This window comes from Staurois parvus, unplaced genomic scaffold (assembly GCF_062004578.1).
Source record: "Staurois parvus isolate SC_StPar_1 unplaced genomic scaffold, SC_StPar_1.0 ptg000082l, whole genome shotgun sequence".
NCBI lineage: Eukaryota > Metazoa > Chordata > Amphibia > Anura > Ranidae > Staurois > Staurois parvus.
The window spans coordinates 3,197,922-3,218,152 of NW_028317878.1; the positions used below are offsets into that span (position 1 = coordinate 3,197,922).

At 42.5% G+C, this 20,231-nt stretch overlaps 1 protein-coding gene and 1 pseudogene across 1 annotated transcript in view; both read left to right on the top strand.

Annotated features, from left to right (window-relative positions):
- The window catches only part of HIBADH (3-hydroxyisobutyrate dehydrogenase), a 164,916-nt gene that overhangs the window by 106,732 nt on the left and 37,953 nt on the right, over positions 1–20,231 (top strand). The gene's annotated exons all lie outside the window — the stretch shown is intronic.
- On the top strand, positions 6,879–12,777 carry LOC149468603 (uncharacterized; annotated as a pseudogene).

Here is a 20,231-nt window from a genome sequence, read left to right on the forward strand (position 1 = left end):
GGAATTGGCTCCTCATCTGGAGGTGTTTTAAGCCCTTGAGATCAATTCATGGAGGACATTCTAGTGCTTCTCATTGCACAAATTTGGTTTAGGAGAACATGATACTTTGACTTCTGGCAGACACTCGTTGGGCTCTCCTGGATTGTCCAGATCTATTGTCCCGAGGGCTAGTGTTTCATCCTGTTTCTAGGTCCCTTTCTTTAACAGTTTAGTTGTTGATGCTACAGTCCTAAGAGATGTGGCCCATTAGACTCTGTCATCCCTATCATCCTGAAGGCTAGGAAATTGATGTCATGCAAAGTAAATCCTTACACTTGGAAGGCCTATTCTGCATCATGTGAATCCAGTAAATTTCACCCTAGAAAATACTATGTGGAACTCTGATCCTTTCTCCAGCTTACTATGGATCAACATCAAAATATTGGCTTTTCACTTGCTAGTAATCGTAAAGGTTGCTTTATATATTTATATATATATATATATATATATATATATTAAATATAAATATCAAAAACAAACATGTTATACTTACCTACTCTGTGCAGTGGTATTGCACAGAGCATCCCCGATTCTACACTTCTCGGAAAAAAAACACTCCTGCCTTGTGAAACCTGAAGTGGTTGTGATGGCTGGAAGATTCTGTGTCCCATACTGTGTAACCAGGAAAACAGGGTTGTACAGTATGGGGCACCAATATGCCAATAAAATTCATTCTTGGAGTACATGCCAAGGCTAGCGGGGAATTGGACGGTTATATAGGAGAATGTCGGCCCTGCTCATTTCTCCTAGTCACTAGCTCTGATTTACAGCAGCAGTAGCCAATGGCTACATAAAAGTATGTTTGAAAATTTCAAGATCGGTCAGATTAATAGGAGTAGGCTAGAAGTAATTGAAATACAATGTGAAACTTAAAGTGGTTGTAAAGGCATGAAAGTTTTTTTTTTTCCCCAAGCATGAAGGTAAAAAACCTTTACTATGCAGGTCTCCCCCCCCCCCCCCCCCCCCCAGCCCCCCTTACCTGATACCTGATCTCAATCCAGCGATGTGCGTGAGAGCAGCTGCTGTCCCAGCTCTCTGCCACATCATTAGCTCAGAAACAGTAGCGGGAGCCACTGGCTCCCACTGCTGTCAATCACAGCCAGAGGGGAGGAAGTGGGGAGCGGGGCAAAGCCCTGCTGTCAGTCTATGGATGCAGCCAACAGGGTCAGGGAATGAGCCTCCATGAGTACCCACCCTAGCAAGTGGCTTGTTGAAGGGGTACTCGAAGGGGGGGGACCCGAGATGAGGAGGAATCGGGGCAAAACCATTGCACAGAGCAGGTAAGTATAACATTTTTTTTTTTTTTTTCGGCTGTCAGAATACCCAAACAGTGGTTGCACCTGATTGGATGCAGTCACTGTTTGGTAGACAACTTTACACCCGGCTCTTTTGACAAATGTTGGTTGGTTACATGTTGAGCGGGATGGTGCTGACAGGGACATCAAAAACTAAATATTTGAGTTGTGATTGGCAGTCTTTCATTAAAATGCTTCTATACCCTGCATTGATGGCACTTGTTCAGGCTCTTCCTGTCGTGCGGATGACAACTGTCTTCCAGTTGTGCTCTTGCATAGTCACCATGTCACATGGTTCCTTGGTGGAGACTAGAAGTGGCCATGCTGACACACATTGCTCAAACGTGATCCATTGTTGTCACTATTGGAACACAAATGCAGAGCAATAATGTGCAGCTGACACTGGGGCAAGTGAATATGTACAGGAAGGGGCTGAAAGAGTCTAAAGGAGATGAGCAGCACTGATGCAATAAAAGGTGAAAACAGTATGTTATTATAAAAATCATGGCAATTGGTTATGATACATAGTTTTACCAAACCAAATGCTATCAAGACAATATTTAAACCTACAGTCAGGTCCATAAATATTGGGACATCGACGCAATTCTAACATTTTTGGCTCTATACACCACCACAATGGATTTGAAATGAAACGAACAAGATGTGCTTTAACTGCAGACTGTCAGATTTAATTTGAGGGTATATACATCCAAATCAGGTGAACGGCGTAAGAATTACAACAGTTTGCATATGTGCCTCCCACTTGTTAAGGGACCAAAAGTAATGGGACAATTGGCTTCTCAGCTGATCCATGGCCAGGTGTGTGTTATTCCCTCATTATCCCAAATACAATGAGCAGATAAAAGGTCCAAAGTGTGCTATTTGCATTTGGAATCTGTTGCTGTCAACTCTCAAGATGAGAGCCAAAGAGCTGTCACTATCAGTGAAGCAAGCCATCATTAGGCTGAAAAAACAAAACAAACCCATCAGAGAGATAGCAAAAACATTAGGCGTGGCCAAAACAACTGTTTGGAACATTCTTAAAAAGAAGGAACGCACCGGTGACCCGGAAGACCACGGAAAACAACTGTGGTGGATGACCGGAGAATTCTTTCCCTGGTGAAGAAAACACCCTTCACAACAGTTGGCCAGATCAAGAACACTCTCCAGGAGGTAGGTGTATGTGTGTCAAAGTCCATAATCAAGAGAAGACTTCACCAGAGTGAATACAGAGGGTTCACCACAAGATGTAAACCATTGGTGAGCCTCAAAAACAGGAAGGCCAGATTAGAGTTTGCCAAACAACATCTAAAAAAGCCTTCACAGTTCTGGAACAATATTCTATGGACAGATGAGACCAAGATCAACTTGTACCAGAGTGATGGGAAGAGAAGAGTATGGAGAAGTAAAGGAACTGCTCATGATCCTAAACATACCACCTCATCAGTGAAGCATGGTGGTGGTAGTGTCATGGCGTGGACATGTATGGCTGCCAATGGAACTGGTTCTCTTGTATTTATTGATGATGTGACTGCTGACAAAAGCAGCAGGATGAATTCTGATGTGTTTCAGGCAATATTATCTGCTCATATTCAGCCAAATGCTTCAGAACTCATTGGACGCCGCTTCACAGTGCAGATGGACAATGACCCAAAGCATACTGCAAAAGCAACCAAAGAGTTTTTTAAGGGAAAGAAGTGGAATGTTATGCAATGGCCAAGTCAATCACCTGACCTGAATCCGATTGAGCATGCATTTCACTTGCTGAAGACAAAACTGAAGGGAAAATGCCCCAAGAACAAGTAGGAACTGAAGACAGTTGCAGTAGAGGCCTGGCAGGGCATCACCAGGGATGAAACCCAGCGTCTGGTGATGTCTATGCGTTCCAGACTTCAGGCTGTAATTGACTGCAAAGGATTTGTAACCAAGTATTAAAGTGAAAGTTTGATTTATGATTATTATTCTGTCCTATTACTTTTGGTCCCTTAACAAGTGGGAGGCACATATGCAAACAGTTGTAATTCCTACACCGTTCACCTGATTTGGATGTAAATACCCTCAAATTAAAGCTGACAGTCTGCAGTTAAAGCACGTCTTGTTCGTCTCATTTCAAATCCATTGTGGTGGTGTATAGAGCCAAAAATGTGTGTCGATGTCCCAATATTTATGGACCTGACTGTACATAAATTACATCATAAGTACACTACATGCACAGTATCTGGCATAACAGAAGCTGCTATTCATTCACATGTGCATTTAGCCATGCTGCAAATCTCAGTGACCTGAAACTACCGAATCCTGGAGCTGGGATTGACAGCTATGTTGGGGATAGCTGCAGCCACTGATTCCGTATGCAATGACAGGCTGTCAGTGGGTGCAGCTATCTCCACACAACTGTCAATCCTAGCTGTAGGAATTGGTAGATTATTGCCACTGGGATTCACAGTGTAAATGCCCATGCGAATGTTACCTCATATTGGAGAAAACAGCAACACTTTAAAGAAAAAATCCAGAGATGGTTTTCCAATCCAACTATCTACATTAGTTAAAATTGGTAAAAAAAAGAAAAGCTTTTATAAAACCATTTTATTTATATATTTATACTCCTTTTATAGGAGATTTTGTGAATGTGTGTTTTATAGATCTTTTGTAGAAATACAGAGAATTAAAAACCTAATTACTGGTGTTGTCATTGATTTCCTATATTGGAGACTGACCATGCAGTGTTAACAAGCGGGGTTATGTTATGGTGGTTTATATTAAACCAGATTATCCCATTGCCAGGCATGTGTGCAACTCGTTCGTCTGTGTCACCAAAACCCAAAGGAACATCTGACATGGAGTGAGTAGCAAAAACTGTGATCACTTACAAATCAAACATGGCACGCTCTAAACCGATTGTGCACGGCAATCCCTGCCTAAAAAAGACAACTAATTGAACATGATAAAGTGTAAAGTTAATTAACACCCTTAAATTTGTTGATTGCTTTCACGGGATTATATTGTTCCTTGAGCAGCAGCTTTCTGTCCCAGCTGTCGCCTGGTTAGCAAGTGTCGCTGGTAAACAATAGAGACACCATAATACGTTGTAAATGGTCCCTGTGACAGTGGCCCCTTGTGAGGTTGCATCTGTAGAAAATGATTAGAACAATTGCATTTTAAAGACAGTTTAGATGGCTTTCCAGGTCCCATTGGCCCCCTCTTTGTGGAAGTCTGCTAAATGCATATTTGGTCTTTTCAGGAGACATTGTGATTTAATGTTTCTGGTGGCATAGGGTTAAAAGTGTCTTTTTAGGGTGCTTTCTGTGATGTTTTCAGCAATATAAACACAAGTAGTTCCCTTGTGCCCTGTAAGGCTATTCTGAATTTGACTGTTCTCTAAACTGCTTGCTCCTTAATTTCTTAATTTTTTTTTAGATATTTTAAAAGTCTTGCGTTTCTGACCATTTTTTTTTTCTTTTTTTAAGTAAACAGAAAATACAATAATGACAGCTGGCAACATTGTATACACAGGAATAATTCCTTTTAAAAGCACATTGCTTCCTTCCTTGAATTTTATGGGCAGATGTAAAGTACTGTATATTGAACTATAAGTCTATTTTATTTGCATAATGGCAAAGACAGTCCCATAACCAGATGACACAAGTCTGGTGTAGTCAATTCATTGTCACTTTTTGGGCCAATGATGACAGAGAATTACTTAAATGACTAGTAGTGCACACCAAAGTGCCATTTTGACCTTGTGTCTATTAGCTCTAAGAGCTAAATATGTACAATTTAATCTAAAATCCTCCAAAGAGAACCCGCTGTCCTACTGTTTGATGACAATCCTAGGAATAAGGTTTTCAGCTCAAAGGCTGGTTTAACACATAGCATTTGCTACCTAGACACATATAGCATTTAAAGGAAGAACACCTACCTTACAGGATAACTGGAGACCACTTTATTTTTATATATAGGTTTATAATGGACAAAAGTTTTTTAATCCATTGGGTTTTTATTGCTGTCTGTGTCCCTGTTTAGAGAGATTCACCCTCTCTATTTTTCCCGGTGACCATTATCACTGAAATTGAAAGTGAAAAACTCCCAAATTTTGAGTGGTCACCAGAAAAGGAATGGGGGGAAATATTGCAATGAGGACCTTAGTTCTGGTGACACTTCCATTTGTGGCTATGGAACATGAAAAGGGAAATCTCCCCAATGGAACACAGGTGTCAAAGTTCTTACCCTTCTGTACTCTATCCAACATGGGGAAAAAGGTTTTGCCTTCAGTCCACTTTTAGGTCTAATTCATACTATGTACGGTGATCGGCAGTTTACTGCACTGTCAAATGCATGAAGTGTCAATTTTGTGCACTTTATATAACGCTTCAACAAAAATAGGAAGTGGTGTGACGCACTAAATCGCACACCACACTACATCCTCCTAGTAGTTGGAACGGACAGCTACTGGAGGGTAGAGCTCTGTGGTTTACCTCTTCAGCAGCTGTCTATTCAGGTTGAAAACAGTCTTGGAGATTGAAGTTGTCATTCAGAAAGAATATTAAAACTCCATTAATTTTGGAAAGAATTTTGATGACAGTGGTGAAGCCACCACTGCTTTAGAGATATATATGCTCACTTTATTAGGAGCACTTGTACACCTGCTTATTCATGCAATTATCTAGTCAGCCAGTGACAGCAGTGCAATGCATAAAAGTATGCAAATACAGGTCAAGAGCTTCAGTTGATGCTCACATCAAATACCAAAATGGAGAAAGATTGATCTTTGTGATTTTGACAGTGGCATGAGCTGAATGGTATCTCAGAATGCAAAGAATTGAAGCTGTTTTGAGAATTTAATGTTATATTACCTACTTCAGCCCCAAGCCGTTTCTGGCACTTTTTATTTACATTTTAAAATCCGTATTTCTCTAGTCATCTTCCAGGACAGCACACCTGAAAGATGACTAGCTCCACCTGACAGGAATAGCAAAACATCAAAAAAAGACAGAGTTTAAATTCCCCGCCCTTCCCTCCATTCCTCAGTTGTTGATTGTGTTTCCCTGGCAGCAAAACCGGTTTCTTTTTGGAGACCTAAGGCCTGGGGCTGGAAGGTCCCCCCTGTAGAATTAAGCAGATGAGCCGGGAAGGGCAGGCTTTAGACTGGGGTCACTCACCCACTCCAGGGTTCCCAGTATGGAGGAGCCTTCTGGGCACAGGGAAGATGTGCTTGGTGTTCCGGGAATGGACGCCCTTCTTCCCTTATTCATGGCAGCAGGGGAGGCGTGATCAGAAGAGGACCAGGCAGCAAGGTTGCTATCTGTGAGGTTGGGGGACTGCTGGCTGAGAATTGCGCAGCACGTGCCCATAGGGCGGGCAGGGCAACCTTGGTGGAATCCGCCATTAAGCTCTGCTAAGCCTGGATAGCAGTAGGCAGAGTGCCCAGGGTCCATTGGCGCAGGACTGGAAGCAGGAGCGAAGCTGCAGACCAATCTTCATTCTTGGTTGGATTTGCAGTTAGGGCGGGCAAAGGTGTTGTAGTCCCGAGGGGCCCTGCTAAAGATGGAAGTTGAGGCAGTGGCTGCAGCCAGTGAGAAGACCATGGGCAGTGAGTCTGACACGGCAGGTCGGGGAGAGGAGGGGGGTAGAGTCCTTACCCACTCTCCTACAGGTGTACCTAGGGGAAAGGGACATCATTCTGTCTCTCCTTAGAGCCGTGTGGAACCACCCAAGAGAGCACCCACAAGACGCCTAAGGCTAAAGGCCCCCCCTCCCTGCCCCAAACGGTGTGGTTATTGCAATGATTAAGTCCTGCAAGACCATGCCAGACCCTTTTTGTTACAAACGTATCCACAAGTTGTCAGGGAAAGAAACCTTTGTGGTTACGAAGGATTTGTTTCAGCGTAAACTGAGATGTTAGCCACCTTACAATCCTTTAAGACAGCTCTGACATTCAGGGAGGTGGATACTCTGTCCTCTAGGGAAGGGTCATCTTCCCAGAAGGGGACTTGAACGGGGAAGCAGTGGGGGGGTTTTGGTCCCTCATCCTCTCAGGTCACAGAGGAGGAAGACCTAAAGGAGGCTCTGGTCTCTAACCAAAGCTATCTGGAAGAGGGGGAAGATTTGGAAGATGAAAGCCAGGCTAGCAAGGAATCTAGACTGGGTAGACTCCTTTTTGTGGTGGAAGATATGGAGGGGCTCCTAAGGGCTATTTATGCCTCAGAGGACATCCCAGAAACACCAAAGCAGGTCTCAACCCAAGATAAGATGTATATGGGGTTGGTGAGGCTGCAGGCTAGGGTGTTAGCCGTGCACCCAACTCTCAAAGATATTGTCTTAAGAGTGGACGGATCATGAGAGGTTTTAAATTTAAAGACCTGGAAAGGCGATACCCCTTTGGGGAAGAGGAGGAAGAGAAATTATTCAAGACTCACAAGCTAGACGCTGCGTTATCACAAGTGTCTAAAAAAATCTGACCTGTCCTTTGAAGATTCATGTAACATCAGGGATCAGATGGACCGAAGGTCTGAGGCGCTGTTTCTTAGATCCTGGGATGCATCCGTTTGCATCGCTAGGAATATTGATGCTTGGATGCATAGAGTAATTGATCACATCTCTCGGGGTACCAAGAAAAAGGGGGAGGTCTAGACAGAAGAATGGTTAGAATCCCTGGAAGTGGTCAGTAAGGCAGTCTCCTTCTTAGCAGACACTGCAGTGGAGATGGTCAGGACATCGGCTAAGACTGCAGTGCTTCTCAACTCAGCCAGGAGGGAAGTGTGGGTAAAGATCTGGGAGGGCGATCAGATGTCAAGAGCCCGACTTTGCGGTCTGCCCTTTCAGGGTTCCTTACTGTTTGGCTCAGGGCTGGACCAGGTGTTATCGAGGTCTGCCAAAAAGGGGAAAGTTCCCCATTTGCACAACGGTTTTTCAAACGCAATTTTCTTTTTTTTTTTTTTTTTTTTGGGGTGGAACAAAACACTTTTTCGAATTTTATTGCAAAAAAGCGCAATACATAACCCAATTAATTTGTAAAATATAAAAGATGTCACGCTTCAAAATTGTGCACCCCCATGCAGCAGCAACAAACTAAGTAAATTATACTAGTCATAGGCAACACTTTAAAAGTCTTTACAGGTTACCACTTTAGATTTACCGAGGAGGTCTTGTGCTAGAATTGCTGCCCATGATCTGACAATTGTGACGATACCTCATGTGTGGGACGATTGCTGTTTGCACACGTGCAGAACCAACGCATTCGTCCATCTTTGCACCCAACCACAAGGGGTTGGCGGTACTTTACGTTTTTTTTATTCATTTTTTTTTAATTTTTACACTTTTATTGCTGTCACAAGGAATGTAAATATTTCCTGTGACAGCAATAGACATGTGACAAGTATTTTTTATGGAGGGATCTGGGGTGTATAAGACGCCAAATCCCTCCTCTGGACTTCAGAGCATTCAAAACAGCAAGATCTGTGTTTTTTTTTTTTTTTTAATGCTTTCAAATTTTTAAAAATGGCCCTGAAAGTTTTTGAGTAAACCGGGAGTGTTGCCAGGGCATTGCTTCTGATTTACAATATAGGAGTGTCGATCAAAGCTGATTCCACCTTGGTTTGGCTGTCCGGACACAGCTGGAATCCTGGTGTGACAGGAGATCCTGAGAGAGTTGGGGAAGGCAGCAGGGGGGGGGGGGGATATCCCCTCCCGCTGCTTGTACAAGCAGTCGAGCGGCTAGTTAGCTGCTCTGATTGCTTGTACAAGAGAGCCAACCACCTGCTCTATAAAAACGGTACTAGGGTGATGCCTGCAGCTGCAGCCACGAAAGTCCAGCGTGTACAGGTACATCGTTGGTCCAGAAGTGGTTGCTATTAAGATACCGTATATACTCGAGTATAAGCCGACCCGAATATAAGCCGAGGTACCTAATTTTACCACAAAAAACTGGGAAAAACTATTGACTCGAGTATAAGCCGAGGGTATCAGTGGGAGGAATAGTGCCCCATCATTGGTGTCAGTGGGAGGAATAGTGCCCCATCATTGGTGTCAGTGGGAGGAATAGTGCCCCATCATTGGTGTCAGTGGGAGGAATAGTGCCCCATCATTGGTGTCAGTGGGAGGAATAGTGCCCCATCATTGGTGTCAGTGGGAGGAATAATGCCCCATCATTCGTATCAGTGGGAGGAATAGTGCCCCATCATTGGTGTCAGTGGGAGGAATAGTGCCCCATCGTTGGTGTCAGTGGGAGGAATAATGCCCCATCATTAGTATCAGTGACACCAATGATGCGGCACTATTCCTCCCACTGACACCAATGACACTTGCTGACCCCTGTTGCAGTATGGTGCTGCTGCAGCCAGCATATGTGGTTGCAGCAGCACCTCTGCACTTACCGGCTTTTCCCTCACTCGATTTTCGTGGGTCCGCTTGGCTCCGCCTCCTCGCTCGTGATTGGCCGCCTGTGCACCTTTCCTGAGCTACAGTTCTGGCGGCCAATCACCGGTGAGGAGGCGGAGCCGAGAGGCAGGAGTGAGGGAGTGGCCGGAGTGACGGAAGGAGCAGCGCTTCCTGGATGGATCATCGTGGGAGCCAGGTAAGAGACAGCAGCCCTCTGCCCACCCCTGTACGCGCCCCCCCTGCTAGACATCTGCAGACGTTGACTCGAGTATAAGCCGAGGGGGCCGTTTTTCAGCACAAAAAATGTGCTGAAAAACTCGGCTTATACTAGAGTATATACGGTAAGTTGTAATGACTTCATGGTAAGCCAGGGTGCCACATTTGTGAATATACAATTCCTAACACAAGAGAGTCAAAAGACAAACAAACAAAACCAGCGCTCAAATCTTCATGCAGACTAAAAGGAATTCAGTATGCCGAACGAGAAGGTGCTGCCCTTCAAAGATCTGGAAATCTGGATACTAATAGACAAAAGCAAACAAAGGCGCACTCTCATTGTGCATTACCATGGTACACCACGTATTTATTGTGTAAACAAATAGATGTGTACTCACAAACCAAAGGAAAATGTAAACTGATGCGTTTCGGGAGACAAACCCCCTTCCTCAGAGCTAAAATGTTTAGCTCTGAGGAAGGGGGTTCGTCTCCCGAAATGCGTCAGCTTATCCCTAATAAGGGCTCAGCATTGTATTGACTACCATTGCGGACTACATATTCTGCTATATATTTTCCTTTGGTTTGTGAGTATACATCTATTTGTTTACACAATAAATACGTGGTGTACCACAGTAATGCATGATGAGAGTGCACCCTTGTTTGCTTTTGTCTACAAGAAAAAGTCAGTCAGACTTTAATGGTATTGAAAGCTCCTTGAGGGCAGGGACTGATGTGAATGTACAATATACATGTAAAGCTCTGAGTAAATTGATGGCACTATATAAGTACCTGTAATTTAAAAAAAAAAAAGTAATTTTCATTGAATCCAATGAAAAACATGTAGAATATTTGTTTTTAGGGCTCATGTACATGGGGCGTTTGGAAAACTCTTCTGAATGATGGAAACTGACTGCAGGAAAACATAGGTTAAAAAAAGTCAGTTTTGCTGCGTTTGCATAACGCGTTTAGCTGCATTTATGCCCATTTGCATTTAGAAGCTTTTTAAAAAAATAATCTCAGGAAACCTTCCCAAATGCCCAGAATGCACTGAAAAATAGTAAATTCACTAAAAAAGGCTACTAAAATACCACAGGAGTTATGTTATCAAGCCAAGCGGTATTTTAGCAGTGAAAAGCATGCATTAATGTTTCACCTGTCAGCAGGATTCCCACTGACAGCTGAATGTAAAAGAATTGCTGGCAATTACAAAATTAATAAAAAAACGGCGTGGGGTTCCCCCCTCCCATCCATATCAAGCCCTTCGGGTCTGGTATGGATCTTGAGGGGAAGCCAAAATAAAAAAAAGTTTAAAAATGGCGTGGAGTTACCCCCAAAATCCATACCAGACCCTTATCCGAGCATGCAGCCCCGGCAGGTCAGGATAGGGGTGGGGCGAGCGAGCGCCCCCCCCCCCTCCTGATCCATACCAGGCCACATGCCCTCAACATGGGGGGGGGTTCTTTGGGGTAGGAGGAGCTCCCACCCTAAAAGCATCTTGTCCCCATGTTGATGGGGACAAGGGCCTCTTCCCCACTACCCTGGTTGGTGGGAGTCTGCGGACGGGGGGGCTTATCGGAATCTGGAAGCCCCCTTTAGCAAGGGCGTCCCCAGATCCCGGGCCCCCCCATGTGAAGCAGTATGGGGTAAATGGTACTGCTACCCATTCACAAAAAAAAAGCTGTAGTGTGAAAAAGACAGGATTAATTCTTTGACAAGTCCTTTAATAAAAGAATGTCCCCCGAAGTAGATCCATCGTCAATCACGATGTCCGCCGCCGCTGGTCTAGAGAAAAAAAAAAAAGGCTCCGCCACCGGTGTATGCTGGTCACTGACGTCACACAGGGGTGGGGTCACATACATGATGGCCCTGCCCCTTACATATTTAAGCACTGTCAAACCAGCTTCTGAGCAGATGGCCAGGGGCCAGCGACAGTGGTGGAACTTTTTTTTTTTTTTTTATCCTTCAGAGCGGTGGTGGTGGCAGTGGACATTGTGATTGACGTTGGATCTACTTCATGGAATATTCTTTTATTAAAGGACTTGTCAAAGAGTTACTCCTGTCTTTTTTTTTTTTTTTTTTTTTTTTTTTAAACACTACAGCTTTTTTTAGTGAATGGGTAGCGGTACCATGTACCCCATACTCATTCACGTGGGGGGGCTGGGATCTAGGGGCCCCCTTGCTAAAGGGGGCTTCCAAATTCCAATAAGCCCCCTGCCTGCAGACCCCACAACCACCGGCCAGTGTTGTGGGGAAGAGGCCCTTGTCCCCATCAACATGGGGACAAGGTGCTTTGGGGGGAGGGGAGCGAGCTCCCCCTACCCCAAAGCACCCCCCCATGTTGAGGGCATGTGGCTTGGTATGGTTCGGGGGGGCACTTGCTCCCCCCCCCCCCCTTTCCTTACCTGCTGGGCTGCATGCTCAGATAAGGGTCTGGTATGGATTTTGGGGGAAACCCCACGCCATATAATTTTTTTTTTTTTTTTGCGTGGGGCTTCCCCTAAAAATCCATACAGATGCGAAGGGCTTGGTATGGATGGGAGGGGAGACCCCATGCTGTTTTTTTAAAATTATTTCTTAATTGCCGGCAATTCTTTCTTTTACATTCAGCTGTCAGTGGGAACCCCACTGACAGCTGAAACATGAGGCATGCTTTTCACTACTAAAATTCTGCATGACTTGATAATATCATGCTATGTTTTAGTACCCTTTTTTAGTGGATTCAAATGGGATTTTAAAAACAAATGCTATGCAGTATACTACCGCCTACTCGGATGCGGAAGGATACCGCTTAGTGAATTGTGCCCTGTATATGGACCAGTCAAAAAATCCTTCTAAATACAACCGCTTATAAACACGGTTAGCCACGTTTACACACATTCACAAGCGTTTGGCATTTGAAAGGCTGATATTCCTGAATGCAAGTTTGATGAATTAAAAAAAAAAATGTCTAAACTCAACTGCCTGTAAACATTAGGGAGAGTTCAGGGGCTGCAGAAAAAACTCAGAAAAGCTCCTGAACGTGAGTTTATCAGCTGCAGTGTACATGAGCTCTAAATAGAAAAAATGACCTATTCTATGAAGATGTACAGTGCTCAGCATAAATGAGTGCACCCCTTTAGAAAAGTAAGATTTTAATCAATATGTCAATGAACACAAGAACTATTTCCAACATTTTTACAAAACTGAGAACGTTTGTTTAGCTCATTGTATGAAAGTAAGGTTAATATAACTTAATTACAAAATCTTCAGTTTTTCTTAAATTAGTTAATGCAAAAATGAATACACCCCACAACAAAAACCAATACATCAAGTATTTTGTATGACCTCCATGATTTGTAAGGACAGCTCCAAGTCTTCTAGGCATGGAATGAACAAGTTGGCGAAATATTGCAACATCTATTTTTTTCTTCCAGAACAATCTCTTTTAGAGACTGGATGGAGAGTGATGCTCAAATTCTCTTCAGAATTCTCCATAGGTGTTCGACTGGGTTCAGATCAGGAGACATACTTGTCCACTGGATCACTTTCAGAAATACAACAGTGGCCTTAGATGTGTGTTTTGGATTATGTTGTAAAAGTGCACAGCGACCCAGGGCACAGACTGATGGCAGCATCTTCTCTTTCAATATAAGCAGTACATCTGTGAATTCATGATACCATCTATGAAATGCAGCTCCCCAACACCAGCAGCACTCATGCAGCCTCGCGGAAAGACAATGCATTTTGTTTTGTACTCCTCCCCTTTGGAGTGATGAGACCAAGATAAATGTTTTTGGAACCGATGGCTTCAAAACTGTTGGCTTTGCAGACTACAGAGTCCCAGTAGTCTTCTTCATTTTCAGCATGGGCCCTGGCAAATTCAAGGTGGTCTTTTTTGTGCATAGGCTTTAGGAGAGGCTTCCTTCATGGATGACACCCATGCATGCATTTCCTCTGCAGTGTACGCCATATTGTGTCATGGGAAACAATCACCCCAGTTTGGTTTTCTGCTTCTTTAGCTAACTGCAATGAACTTGCATGGTGATTTTCTTCAACCCTTCTCAAGACGCTTCTGTTGAGGTGTTAACTTCTGTGGATGGCCTGGACGTCTCTGTGAGATGGTTGCAGTTCCATCTTTGTTAATGTTTGTATCACTTTTGCTACAGTATTCTGACTGATATGTAAAGCTTTGCTGATCTTGTAGCCTTGTGTAAAGAAATTTATTTTCTTTTTCAGGCCTTGTGACAGTTCTTTTCCATTTGGTTCCATTGCTGACAGCATGAAATGGGAAGGGGTTTTCTTTAAGTAAGGCCGTTTTTATAATCAACTGTCTGCTGGACACCTGTTTAATGAATAGTTAGACTCACCTGTAGTTGAATTCTTATTGATTAGGATTTTGTTGTCTAAAATTTAGCTTTGCTCCTAAGACTATAATTGGGATGTGTTCATTTTTGCAATATGGTTTTGAATGAATTTGTTAGGGAAAATTCCTTTTTCTGTGTGCAAATTAACAAATCTTGTTTACAATCAATGGGCCTACCTTTGTGGGAGTATTTTTTAGTATTGTGCCCCATAGAAAATGTTGATTCTGAAAAGAGGTTTTCTGACAGGTTTTCTGTTGGGGTGGACTCATTTATGCTGTGCACTGTACATCATTTAAAGTTCCATATGCTTCACCCCTACTTCCACTGACCACAACCCTCTTCATCAGAAATGCATCAGATATGTCTATATATAATCAAACTTACATTTATAAGCAATATCCATAACATACTGCTTCATATGTATAATCAAGTTACAAAATGTGTACATATGATAGTCAATTGCTCTCTAGCGTCACCACAGGCGATACCATTAGTAACCTTACATGGGCAAGTTCACTTGCACTAGATGGGATGGCAGATCTGCCAGTATTGCTGCAGGATAGATAGATTTATATATATATATATATATATATATATATATATAGATAGATAGATAGATAGAGAGATCTAATTTTATATTGGATATATAAAGTCTACACACCCCTATTAAAATGTCAGGTTTCTGTGATGGAAAAAAATTAGACAAATTATTTCAGAACCTTTTCCACCTTTTTAATGTGACCTATAAACTGTACAACTCAATTGTAAAACAAAGAGAAATCTTATAGGGGGAGAAGTAAATAGAAAAAACTAATATAATGGGGTTGCATAAGTGTACACACCCTCTTGTAACTGGGGATGTAGCTGTGTTCAGAATTAAGCAATCACATTCAAAATCAGGTTAAATAGGAGTCATTACATACCTGCCATCATTTTAAAGTGCCTCTGATTAACCCCAAATAAAGTTCAGCTGTTTCTTATCGCATCCTACAGTAAACGTTGGCTAAATTTTGCAATAACGCATATGAAGTCTCCCACAAGCATGTGGGAAAATGTGTTCTAGTCTGATGAAACAAAGGTTGAACTTTTTGGCCATAATTCCAAAAGATCTGTTTGGCGCAAAAACACTGTGCATCACCAAAAGAACACCATACCCACAGTGAAGCATGGTGGTGGCAGGATCATGCTTTGGGGCTGTTTTTATTCAGCTGGAACTGGGGCCTTAGTCAAGGTAGAGGGAATTATGAACAGTTCCAAATACCAGTCAATATTGGCACAAAACCTTCAGCTTTCTGCTAGAAAGCTGAAATGAAGAGGAACTTCATCTTTCAGCATAATGACACAAAGCATACATTCAAATCAACAAAGGAATGGTTTCACCAGAAGAAGATTAAAGTTTTGGAATGGCATAGACCTGAATCCAATTGAAAATCTGTGGGGTGATCTGAAGAGGGCTGTGCACAGGAGATGCCCTCACAATCTGACAGATTTGAAGGGTTTTTGCAAAGAAGAGTGGGCAAATGTTGCCAAGTCAAGATGTGTCATGCTGATAGACTCATACCCAAAAAGACTGAGTGCTGTAATAAAATCAAAAGGTGCTTCAACAAATTATTAGTTTAAGGGTGTGCACACTTATTCAACCATATTATTTTTGTTTATTTTTACTTCCCTCCACCTAAAAAGATTTCAGTTTGTTGTTCAACAGAGTTGTACAGTTTATAGGTTACATTAAAGGTGGAAAAAGTTCTGAAATTATTTCTATGTATTATTTTTTTTACATCACAGAAACCTGACATTTTAACAGGGGTGTGTAGATAGATATATTGTATAGATATATTTCTTTAACTTTATTGATGTACTTGCATAAAAACATATCCTGCTCTCTTTGTATTGCTTTCTTTATGTGAAATCTCTGGTGTTCCTGTCTGGTCCCTCAGCTTTCCTAATAAAAACTAACCACACCAGGCAGGACAGCACAGTGTGGTCAGTCCTCTAGTTATGCTGGAAATTCGGTGTGCTCTCCTCCAATGATCAGACTTGTCGAGACACCCCCCCCCCCCCCCCCCCTCCTGTACAACCTCCTCTCCAGCTCTTATGCAGCTGAGAACAGATATAAAAACAGGGAGAAAAGGGTATTTTAAAATGTTTTTTTTTTTTTATCTATACATGTTTTTGCCTTTCATTTCTATTTTAAACTGAATGGGTTGCTTTACAAGTTGAGCGTTTACGATCACTTTAATCCACCAATATATCAGTTGAGTATAGTAACCACCAAAGGATTTCCCCAAATATGAATAGAGATGTTAAGTAGCTCTATATTCTATCAATATTTAGCGTTCCATAAAGATTTGGCATGTGACTTCACACATTACTTGGACCCTGGGACCATTCATTTATAGAATCAGCACATACAAAGACCCGGCTGGCACCAATTTAAAGCAGGTGGGCAGATACAGTACAGGCTACACCTCTAGATAATATGAAATATTTTGATACATGTGCAGATAAAATCAGTATAAGGGGTAGTTGTCCGTGAATGGTCCTGCCGCCTCTTGGGACGTCTCTCAGGAGACTGGGGGGGCGTGGAGGGCCCAGAACTTCCGCTTGGATAAACTAGACAGAGTGGGAGTGGGTACCTGTCAAAACTAGGTACCCTCTCCTAGGAAGAAAAAAAAAACAACCAATATATGCAGAGATTGGGGCAAAGGGCAACCAGTGAAACTTGGTATGTAGGAAGTGAAGTTTGCTTTTTAGGCTACATGATTGATCATTATTGTTGGTTTATGGTCAACTTTTAGATGAAACATTCTGCCAATGGAAGGTCATTTCATGGTTATTCATGGTTTGAGGTTAGTTGAGAATCAATTAAACTTTTTTTTATCCAGCTGACCACCTTTTTTGTGCAGTGAAGATAAAATTGAGCTTATATCCCATGATGGTTTACAGTATACCATACAGAATATGTGATACATATAACAAAGCAATGTGCTGGCACCAACAAACCTGCCTAGATTTTCAGAGTTTTAAAAGTAAAAATCTTGCTGAAGATTGCCTGGCACCTGATATGCACAAGCAAATTTCAGTCAATGACTCTCTCAAATAATGACAGAAGAAGCAGTTCAGCTTTGTAGTACGTACCTTTGAAACAAGTCGGCAATTGTACTGTTACTTGCATCCCGACAAACCCACTTAATTCTGGAAGTACAAAACTGCAGTGGTCCTTCCAATATATGGTTTGTTTTTCAAAATTAGCTGAAGAACCTGATTGGCTTATGTAAGAAGAGATCGACATGGGCACCACAGCAGCTACGAAATTGGCATTGTGTACTATCACTAGCAGACTCCGTTTTTAAACCAGTTGTACTTGCACCCTCAAAAGTACTTTGCACCCACAGATCTTAAAGCAGCCTTTCTCAAACTTTTTAACATTAAGGAACCCTTAAAATTGCTTTCTGGGTTCAGAGAACCCCCACTTATACTTACAATATCTACAGTTCACAGTACGTTAGTGTGATGGTCATTGGGAAGAATGCTTCTTGAATTTGTGGTCATTGGGTAGGATCCTCCTATACAGCTACAAAGATTATTGTTGTCAGTAGTTACACATCTGAGAGGCAAAAGTTGCTCATTTCTCAAGGAACCACTAGCAACTTCTGGAGAAACCCTAGTTTGAAAGACTGCCTTAGAGGGTAGTAAGACATGCAGAGTGTACTTTTGTAGCACACTGTAAAGGTAAAAAATGAATGCTTGCGGAGGGTTAGGGGAGAATGGTACCAACAAACGTGGGCTCACCCTTGTATTTTCAGTTGTGGAACTCAAAAGCATGTAGCAGCAGATCATTCTAAATTTGTTGCCAAAGTCCCTTTAATCTGTCCTTGCCCCTGTCCACTGTCTTTATTTTTATTTATCATAATCCCACCCCAATGACTTCTGAATTGATTTAAGCATAATCAATAAGTGTAGCCTTGCTGGTTTTATGTTTTATGGTCTATTAATACTTACGGTCTAATTGACTAAAGTTCTAAATTGTGTTCCTTGCTTTAATTGTATACTTTGGGGAGAAAAATCTTTTTCAAGCAAGGAATGGTAGCAATCCCTAAATGAAATTCTCTGTAGATGAAAGTATCAATTTTCTTGTTGTTTGCACTGTAAAATGATTAATTGCTCTTTTTGGTTAAGTAATTTATTTTTTTTATCCATTTGCAACCTAAGTGTTTGTACTACTGAGAGGGAGCAGCTGTCAAAAAATTAACCAGCTGAGAGCCGTTGTCAGCATTCATTCTGGTTTAATAAATGGCTCTCTGTAGATATTTAGCAGCCTGTAATCTAGATAAAAAGCTGTTGACCTATGATGGATAATACTGGCTTTTGTTTGTAAGTTCTGGCTTGAATTGTCCTCTTAATTTGTTTCAGGTCATATCACAGGATTTCTTGACTTCATTATTCTGTACCGTGGATAAATACAGCTCAAGGATTAGTAAAGTATCATTGCAAATAATTAATAGGCTGTTTTTCCGAGTCAAGCATTATGAACTAAAAGAAACCACAATATAACTGGACGATGATATTTGGCAAATACAGCAATAATTAGTAGGTTTTTCTCACATTTTAGAGTAAACCATTCATAAACCTGGTCAACTCATACTAAAGCGTATGATTAAAAATATAACCTTCAGTGAATACCACATATCAAAAAGGTCAATAGATCTAATAAAATACAATTCTTTTCTGCATTGGTTAGCATTGGCTCCAATACAATACCTCCCTATTGACCCATAAGTTATGGGAGCCTCTCTGACGAATAGGAAGCTCGGAATGAGGCAGGGCTAAGCTCAACTTTGAAAGGAAAAGATGAGATTCGCATGTAGCTTCAGCTAGCTATAGTTGTGCATTTACTAATTTTGTGGACATGATTTTCAATGAAGGTAACCACTGCTTATGCATTTCTTTTTATATATACCTCATTTTACTCTAGCGACCATAGAAAAAGTACCCCACTTTGAAAGGAAACCTTTCTTCAGGGAAACATGGAGGCTGACATTCCTCCAAAGCTAATGGCCACTACTCAGTCCTCTTACTCCTTGACCTTTCCTCGGCCTTTGACACAGTCGACCACCCCCTCCTCCTTAACAAACTACACTCCCTTGGCATCAGAGACTCCGCTCTCTCCTGGCTCTCCTCCTATCTATCCCAATGCTCCTTCAGCATTACCTATAACGCTATCACCTCCTCCTCTCTCCCCCTCTCTGTTGGGGTCCCCCAAGGCTCGGTCCTTGGGCCCCTTCTCTTCTCCATCTACACCTCCTCCCTCTGCAAACTGATACACTCCCACGGCTTCAACTATCACCTCTACGCCGATGACACGCAAATTTACCTCTCCACCCCTCGCCTTACCCCTTCAGTCTCCGCACGTATCACCCACCTACTGAACGACATATCAGATTGGTTGTCGCTCCATTTCCTCAAATTGAACTTTTCCAAAACTGAGCTCCTGATTTTCCCCCCAGCCCGTGCCCCCCCTCTCCATCACGACCAACAACTCCACCATCAGTCCCACCCACAAGCCAAAGTCCTAGGTGTCACTCTAGACTCAAACCTGTTCTTCCAACCCCATGTCCAATTGTTGGCAAACTCATGCAGGCTCCACCTCCGCAACCTCTCCAAAATACGTTCGTTCCTAACCCCAGACACTACTAAACAACTCATTCACTCCCTTATTATCTCACGTCTGGACTACTGCAACTCCCTCCTCACCAGCCTACCCCAACACAGACTATCCCCGCTTCAGTCTATCCTGAACTCAGCGGCCAGACTCATCCACCTTACCAACCGCTCCTCTTCTGCCACCCCCCTCTGTCATTCCCTCCACTGGCTCCCGATTGCCCAACGCTTTAAATTCAAACTACTAACACAGACATACAAAGCCATTCATAACACTGCCCCAAACTACCTCACCGACCTG